This window comes from Xenopus laevis, chromosome 3S (genome assembly GCF_017654675.1).
Source record: "Xenopus laevis strain J_2021 chromosome 3S, Xenopus_laevis_v10.1, whole genome shotgun sequence".
Taxonomy (NCBI): Eukaryota; Metazoa; Chordata; class Amphibia; order Anura; family Pipidae; genus Xenopus; species Xenopus laevis.
This window is the reverse complement of record NC_054376.1, coordinates 75690522-75699220: the sequence shown is the minus strand read 5'-3', so window position 1 is coordinate 75699220 and position 8699 is coordinate 75690522.

The window sequence follows — 8699 nt, the reverse complement described above, 5'->3', positions numbered from 1 at the left end:
GCAACCTTAAGTGAAGACTCAGGATTCTTTAAAATTAATAATAAATCATCGGCGTAGGCTAATACCTTGAGATGTCTACTATTGATAGAAATTCCCTTAATTAACTTGGATTGATCCAGGGAACAGAGTAACGGTTCTAAAGCAATATTAAATAAAAGGGGCGACAAAGGACAGCCCTGTCTCGTCCCTTTAAATATTTCAAAAGGTGGTGACCTAGCTCCCCCCAAAATCACTTGTGTTCTAGGATTTTTGTAAAGATATTTAATATATTGGAAGAAGGGGCCCGTGATACCGAATTTTTTAAGGCAAAAAAATAGATGTTCCCAAGTAATATTATCAAACGCCTTCTCAGCATCAATATTAAGAATAGAGCTAGGGATTTTGTGTTGTTTGGCGTAATATAGGATATGAATTAGAGCTCTAATATTCTTCACTCCTACTCTATTCTTAATAAAACCATTTTGGGCCTCGGAAATTATAGAGGGTAGAATTAAAGAAAGTCTATCAGCAAGGACCTTAGATAATATCTTGATATCTTGATTTAAAAGTGAAATAGGCCTATAAGAGGAAGGAAGGGATGGATCTTTTTCTTTTTTGGGGATGACTCTAAGGTTTGAAATTTCACTAGAAGGTAGACTTTTTCCAAGAAATAAGATATCATTAAACAAATTTGTCAGAAAAGGTGATATTTTATCCTTCATAATTTTGTAAAAAGAGGGAGTAAGGCCATCAGGGCCACCTGCCTTTGCTGTTTTCAGATTCTTAATAATAGTGGACTATCTTTCTTTTAATGCACCATGGGGGACCTAGGTGAGACGTGATTTCACACTCTCTGTAATGGGTGTATTGAATGCTGAACAAATATACAAAACAAACAATCAAATTCTAAGATGAAACTAAATGTAGATACATTTTTAAACAAGAGCCATATTTACAGGTGATGGAAATAATTGTGCATACACCATTGTCTTCATCTATTTTTTTTTATATTTATTGTTTTCAAGACTTAAATGATGCAATTAATAAAGCTGGTGGATACATGTTATAAATATATATATAATCAAAATGGAAAATTAGTATTTTAACATTGTCAATATGTTTAATAAACATGTTGCTCAATTATAGTTCTAGTAATGCAAAAGTCTATCCTTGAATGCAAAAACAATATATATTTGTAAAAAGCTCTAAAAATATGAAATGTATTAAGTGAAAAAAAAACCCACAAAAACCTTCAATACCATATTTCGCATGTAAAAGTTGTTGAGGTGCTATAGCAGTCAATGGGAGCTGCACTGATCCATTGGACAGCTTTTAATCAAATCGAATTTTAGAGGTTTTCTGATTTTTTTTTTGCTAGGAACTGTCTGAAAAACATATTTTTTTGGAGGTTTTTGAGGCATTCATATTGTTTACCCATCACTCAGGACCTCTAACCTCTAACATTCTACCTTTAATAAATACGTTTTCCACATGTTTTAACATATTGCCATGACCAGCTGGCATTTATTTCCTCAAATCTTTCTTCCAGTTCCATAATTCCACATGTAGGTGGGTTTTTTGAGCACCCCACAGTCTAGCAGTCTAGCTGGGAAGTGACCTTGGTGGCGGTATTGGTGGAAGTCCAGCGGTAAGTGCATTAAAAATGCATTGTCCCACAGTACACCGCACACCATGTTCCTTTTGGATTCAAATTTTATGTCCAGAATACTTGTACAGAATCTGGAAGCATTCCATAATAATTAGATTATATATAACTATTATAAGGCAGTTAACAGAACAGGAAAGTGATGGTTCCCAGTATTTTCCCTAATGAATTCCTAAAGCTTGCAGAGCCTTGTAGTTTCTAAAAGGAAGGTATCTGTTCTATTAGGCAAGTGGCTGCAGGCAAAAAGCAGAGGCATGAAAAGGTATATAATATAGGTATATGATAATCTTTTTATCTAAAAATGTTTATGTTGTGTATTTGTAAGTAACTGCAGAGAGTATGAAAGCTACAATTTACACTAAACTTTAGATTGTAAGCTCTTTCTGCACAGGACCTTCCTCACCTTTTGTACCGGTATTGATTGTGATGTATGTAACTCCATATGTTCTTTGTATGTAATTCATGTGATTTAGTTGTATAAACACATTTACTTTACAGTGCTACGAAATATGTTGGCGCTATATAAATACATGTTAATAATAATAATAATAATAATATGATTTTTGCTGCAATTGCTACGTTTCAAGTATACTGTTCTGGGGATTTTCTTTAGGAACAAATTGCTAATTAATGTACTATTGGATCCATATTTTCTTTTTGGATAAATATTGTGCCAGTCTTGTAACAATAACATTTAAGTTTGATTGAGTGATGTAATTGTTTTTGTTCTCATTTAAAAATGTCTTTGTTATATTAACACCTGATGAGCTATCCAGCCACTAAAAATGACAGTTAGTATACTCTGGAAATTTGGAATTTGGAATTAATTCTATTATGTAGGGTGATAATAGGGTATATATGATATGCAACTCTTTAAGCTGTCATCTGTAATGAATGTGTTGGTAATACCTGTATTGTCACGTTGCCCTATCTAGTATCGCACATTTGTACCCTTGACATGAATGTTTTTACAGAATATATGCTCACACTTCAAAACTTTCCTGACTTTTCAAGCCTAATGGCATGATCCAAGACAGTATTTATTATTTAGTTAATACCCTAATCATCACAAAGCAACATTTTTTTCTTGTGGAGTCTTTTGTGTTTGGGTGACAATTTTGTCTTGACAACCTTTTTTATCAGGGACTTTTTCTTTCAGAATGCACTTTTTTTCTCATGGCAACATTTTTGTCTTGATGACTTTTTTGTTACAGCGGATTTTTGCCACAGTTTCACGAAAAAATTCACAGATGGCGAAGTACAGACTTTTGTTTCAAATCCATGCCTGGCGAGAAAATTTGCTCATTGCTAGCTGTGGAATTAAGGGGATACATGTAAACTGCCAAACCAATGAAATAATGTAATAAGTTATATATGGTTATACTTTTACATACATAAGTTATATATAAGTTACTTTTTTTCTTTTACTTCTGTATGAACTTCCAAACTGGAATACTAACATTGTTCTAACAACAGTAAAGCCATAATACTGGCCCCATCTTTCTATTCAACTTCAGAACATTTTAGCTTTAAATTTGATTAGCTTCTGTATAATTATTCTGTTGGATGTCACAAAGGGGCCCATTCACCAAGCTCGGGTGAATGAATAGAGGGAAAAAAGCTCACATTTCGAGTAGTTTTTTTGTGCTCCTCAATTTAACCCCTTGAAATTCGACCCTTGATACATCTGCCCCAAAGTGTCTTGAATCTTGTTCATATTTATGGTTAGAAATACTATAGAACATATCAGTGGATTCATTCATTTTGGCCTTAAGCCTTTACAAATAATAGCCCACATCTTGAGAGACAGTCATAATGTGTTCACCTGGATGCTGACATCAGTTTCATAATATAATATGCCCCTAAAGAACTTTCAATTTATTTATAAAGAAGGGTCTAGCATAGTAAAATATGCATGCATTGAGACAATCTGAATGTTAATGGTGTAGAGTGTGTCTTAATGTGACACATTACTGTTTTATATGCTAGAATGATAGGATTGATGGAACAAGTTTTGTTTTTTCACATAGTTTTGTTAGGAGGGACAACATTTAAACATTAATCACTTTTGTAGATGTCCTATTTCTATGACATCATATTTGCTTTAGATGTACCACTTACAGAACACCTCTTGGGGCAAGTAAGTAAATAGCCATAAAAAGGGGTAATCCACAAAAGAGGATTTTGAAAACAAAATGTAAAATTATTGAAAATAATGATGTTTCTTGTGCATTTAGGTTTTTTGCTTGGTAAAGCTAAACACATATTTCACTACTGTATATATAATATAGTCACTACTATTAAGAAATACAAAATCACAGATAAGTCAGGTGACAAGTAAGAAATACCAATTTTAGTTACTGATCATTTGCAGAATATTGAAGTGAAAGAAGCAACACTTATATGCTTCCATATTGTTATCCTCTATTGCAGAATCCAAACATCTCCAGAATCCTTTGGACCTGGGGTTTTCCAGATAAGGGATCTTCCTATAACATCGATTATCATACTTTAGTCTTCTTAGAAATAATTTAAACATTAAATAAGCCATAGGATTGTTTTGCCACCAATAGTTATAACCAAGGACATGGTAATGTTTTATTATTACAGAGGAAAATAATTTCACTGTAATAAAATATGTTTAAAAATTATTTGAATTATTTAATTCAAATGAACTCTATGGGCCTTCCCGACATTCAAATATATCAGGATAATGGATTTCTATATTATGGATCCCATACTGGTATTGATTGTTAAACACTAATAAAAAAATAATGTACACTAGACTGCTTTGTCAGCTCATCACATTATGACAAATATCCCATGCAGAAATAATTTCAAATTAAATATAGGTGATAACATATGGTCTTTGTGGTTTGCACATCAGGCTGCTATTTCATGTATTATTCTCAGCACTTTGGAGGTAGGGTTTTTCTGGTTTAAAACATGTATTTTTTTTAAATACCATGTATGAAATCTACTTAAAAATGTTTTCTGGGTTATTCTTGTATTAACATATTTTGACTATTCTGTTTTGAACCTCTTTTACCTGTCTAAACCTCTGCGGAACAGGTGTTTCTGTTAAAAGTGAATTCCCACAATATCAAATTAAGTGAATTTTCACTCCATTAACATCTTTTGATACATTGATCTTTTTGGATTTTTGCAAAAGTATTTGATACAGTGCCCCAAAAACAACTTCTTTCTAAACTAAGGTCCTCCTTGTCTTTGTAATGTTGTTTGTACATGGATTGGAAATGGATTGGCTACAGGATCTGATGAGTTTGACTCCGTTAGACAAATCCATAATGGAGAAGGATGTTGGAGTCCTGGGAGATAATAAACTCAGATGGAGCAAGTAATGCTAGTGAACATCTACAAGGGCAGACAAGATTCTGAACTGTATTAAAAAGGCATAGATCCACAGGAGGAGAGGGCCATTCTTCCATTTTACAGAGTGCTGGTAAGGCCCCAGTACTCAGATACTATTGAATTAGAGCATTCAAAGGTGTAGTTAAGCTGGTAAAGAGTATGGAAAGCTTCAGTTATGATGATAGACTGACCAATAAGGTTTTTATATGCTGGAGAAGAGGCACTGAAAAGGGGAATATGATATATGATAATATGACCATATAATAAACTCTCAAATAATATAAGTTCCCAAGTGGCCCAAATTTTTAAGAATTTCAGGACATTGTTATTAAAAAGCACAATTCTGTATTCAAAATCTGTATTGTGATTAATTTTTAGCTAAATTTCACTTAAAGAGAAGATGTTCAGTGTTTCCATTTTGCTACAATGGAGATTTGAGTTATTGATTTATTTACTTTTGCTGTGTTTTGGTGAGTCCTACAATGGGTCTGCCAAGCAGAAAAATGAGGATATCTTTTGATATCTCTTCATACAAAGGGATAGTAGGTTTTGAATTTCCTCCCAGAGGGTTTGAATGCAGGGGCAGTACCACAATATATGGGGTACATCCCCAGGGTCTACCCCCCATCTCCAGCACACTTGTGGAACCTCAGGGTATGTCTTATGTAGCCTCACAGGGGTGAAATACCAGTGCATTAATATAAATATATATATAATATCAAAACAGGGGGGTTGTGGGAGAACTCTAAAGGCTTTAAAGTATATATATAAGTATAATAAATGCTATTGCATATGTACCCAAAACAGGGGTTATTTTGTTACAAAGTTATGATCATAAAATTGATAAGCCACCATACCACGTCAAGGTAAACCCTGAATGGCGGTCCCTAACTTGTTTTATTTTTTATGTGCATTCTAGCATTACCTGTAATCAATGTCCGTTGAACGCTGCTTTTTCACTGAGGGCTAAATCCTCCCCAGCCAGCAATCAGGCTTTTAAAGGAGAGATATTCCCAAAACAAATGCCCATTGCTGATTGCTGGCTGGGGAGGATTTAGCCCTCAGAGAAAAAACAGCGTTCAACGGACATTGATTACAGGTAATGCTAGAATGCATTTTGCAATATTTGACCAATTAAAGAATCTTAATTAAGTTTTTCACACATCATATTGTATTTAAGTACTAATAAAAAAATACTTGTTTTATAAAAATCTTGTTTTTGCAGTGTAGTAACCAAGCTCTTTAAATATTGCAAACCTTTTTCCAGTCCATATTACAGAATGTGAACCCAGCAATGTACGGGTATATTTACTGCCTACAGAAATATCCACCTATGACTGATAATGTTAGGCTGCAATTTTCAGTTACTTAGTAAGCTAAGGCAGAAGTAGTGATTTGCTGTTAATTTGCCTTATTCTGAAATGCCACTTTCAATTCTAATATTCTGGATAAAACCGCAAGCAGACAGTAGAGATAAAGAGTATTGACCTGATAAATTATACTGTGGACTGGAAAACAATAACTTCATGAATACAAATGTATGTATTCAAACTTTTTAAGAGAGAAAAGGCCAAGGGTTTTTTCCCCCTTTAATGGTATTGCATGATCTGCATCTAGCAGGAGACAACACCGCATTTGAGCTTATATACTTACTGTAATTCAAAGTCAGATAAGCCATATCATATCATATTTCATAATTCCATATCATTGGCAAGCAAAGGTAGCATAATATTTTCTGTATCTACCTCTGCTTTTTCTGTAGCTACATCTACAGTCTTAATCCTTGGGGTCAGCTTGAATACAAAACTGTTTGGCTGTTTGTTTTAGTAAACAGGGGCAAATGCCATTAATTGAAGTTGCAACATGCCAGTATAAGAATAAAATGATTTTAAACATGTCAATGCTGGGTAAAGTTAGAGAGCAGTTGGGACAATAGTGAACAAGAGCCCTCCTGAATGGACCTTAAGACTACAAGTAAGGTTTAATCTAGCAAACAAAAACCAAGCACTTGCCATTTATTTTTTGTACTACTGTAACTTGTCATTTTATTTGTAAGACAAATGTCTCCTATTTTTCTTAAATTTCAATCTATATAATCTATTTATTCTTTGGAATAAATCTTCCTATCCAAACATAATCTCAAATAGCTCAACACCCCCAAACCATTCTGCAATATGTTTTAACTATACTCTTATACTCTTTCCTATACACCTTGCTAACTTTCTCAGAAACCGTGCACTAGTAATGTTTGGACTATTTACTCCACCAGTATTCATTAAATATGTAACCCAGTGATGTACTTTTTATACAGTAAACACAATTATCAAAGAATTAGTGGCTCTGTACCACATATCATGGAAACCACATTAAAAAAAGAATCCCTTCCAATTAGACCATGAGTAGAATGGAATTTAGTAAGAATATTAATTAGCAGTGCTCATTATATACTTCAGACTTTTAAAATATGTGTATGGGTTGCAATAGCTAATTAGTTAGAACAAATCTTATTGTCGGTTTCTTAGAACTCACATAAACAATATTTAAAACAGGTTACTTACATAATGCAACCTGTTTCTTTTGTTTATTACTTAAATTATATACTGTATATATAAATATGCGTTTGTATATAATAAAACAACCACCGACCCAGTTTTAGACCATTTTAAAGGGGAACTATCGCGAAAATGAAAATTAATAATAATTAATATAAGCTTCATCATACTGAAGTACTGATTTAAAAATTCTGAATTTTTTCTGAAATGATCAAGTTTATATTCACTATTCCTTTCTTAGCACCTGTTTCTCTTTATTCTGTCTTCATGCAGCAGTTGGGTGTCAGATGAATGATCCAATATATTTTATGGGAGGGGCTCCCTTTCCTAGCAGATGTATTAGAGTTCACTCAAATAACTGATTCTAACAAAATAACTGTCTTTTGAACAAATTCTGCATGTAGAGAGACATGCTTTCTGGTGATTTTAATAGAGTGAGCTCTAATACATCTTCTAGGCAAAAGGAGCCCCCTATAAAATATGTTGGATGATTCATCTGATTCATGAATGAAGACAGAATGAGGAGAAACAGATGCTGAGAGAGGAATAGTGAAGATAAAATGATTTTTTCAGAAGCAGTACGGCATTTTCAATAGATTGTATTTAATCAAACACCTATGCATATACTTTATATATTTTTAGAAAAAAACTTGAATTGTCCAAGAAATCATGCAGGATACCTTGTGTTCTATATGAATTCCCAAAGTAATATTATATCAGTAAACAATCGAACATTGAATCAAATGCATATTATGACTCCCAAGCTTCAGTATATAATGGCACAATGACCTTTAATATAATTATCAGGGGGGCACAGTGCCATGATACTGTATGCCAGCATCATCTTAACTACAATTACAATGATGGGCAGTAAAACAACAGTTATCCCATCTATTCATACTAAGCCCTCAGAAGAAACTTATAGACAGTGGGATCAGGTACAGATTTCACTTGAGGATTAGAGACAAAAACTCCCGGAAAAGGCATCTGTCTTAACATTCATTTTTCCTGGCCTATAGGTTTTGTTAGTAACACAGTCCACTTGGTATTGTGTTTCGGTAACCAGGGGGAGACTGAATAGCAGGAAGATAACCCTTCTACAACTGTTGGAACAAAGACTTCAGAAGGTT